The following is a 788-nucleotide window of genomic DNA, read 5'->3' as shown; positions in this document are numbered from 1 at the left end:
CAGGCTGACCAGTGCACGGGGCTGCAGGGCTTCCTGGTGTTCCACAGCTTCGGGGGCGGCACCGGCTCCGGCTTCACCTCGCTGCTGATGGAGCGCCTGTCGGTGGACTACGGCAAGAAGTCCAAGCTGGAGTTCTCCATCTACCCGGCCCCGCAGGTGTCCACGGCCGTGGTGGAGCCCTACAACTCCATCCTCACCACCCACACCACGCTGGAGCACTCCGACTGCGCCTTCATGGTGGACAACGAGGCCATCTACGACATCTGCCGCAGGAACCTGGACATCGAGCGCCCCACCTACACCAACCTCAACAGGCTGATAGGGCAGATCGTGTCCTCCATCACGGCCTCGCTGCGCTTCGATGGAGCTCTGAACGTCGACCTGACGGAGTTCCAGACCAACCTGGTGCCCTACCCCCGCATCCACTTCCCCTTGGCCACGTACGCACCGGTGATCTCGGCAGAAAAAGCCTACCACGAGCAGCTGTCGGTGGCTGAGATCACCAACGCGTGCTTCGAGCCGGCCAACCAGATGGTGAAGTGCGACCCGCGGCACGGCAAGTACATGGCGTGCTGCCTGCTGTACCGCGGGGACGTGGTGCCCAAAGACGTCAACGCCGCCATCGCCACCATCAAGACCAAGCGCACCATTCAGTTTGTAGACTGGTGCCCCACTGGATTCAAGGTGGGCATCAACTACCAGCCGCCCACCGTGGTGCCCGGGGGGGACCGTGGCCAAGGTGCAGCGCGCCGTGTGCATGCTGAGCAACACCACGGCCATCGCCGAGG

The 788-nt window shown here is 64.0% G+C and overlaps 1 pseudogene; it reads left to right on the top strand.

The window, feature by feature from the left end:
- The first annotated feature begins 6 nt into the window (after positions 1–6).
- Positions 7–784, top strand: LOC104916671 (annotated as a pseudogene).
- Positions 785–788: the final 4 nt, after the last annotated feature.

Source organism: Meleagris gallopavo, unplaced genomic scaffold, assembly GCF_000146605.3.
Source record: "Meleagris gallopavo isolate NT-WF06-2002-E0010 breed Aviagen turkey brand Nicholas breeding stock unplaced genomic scaffold, Turkey_5.1 ChrUn_random_7180001927787, whole genome shotgun sequence".
Classification (NCBI taxonomy): domain Eukaryota; kingdom Metazoa; phylum Chordata; class Aves; order Galliformes; family Phasianidae; genus Meleagris; species Meleagris gallopavo.
The sequence above is the reverse complement of the archived record's forward strand: the minus strand, read 5'-3'. Positions and strand labels throughout refer to the sequence as shown.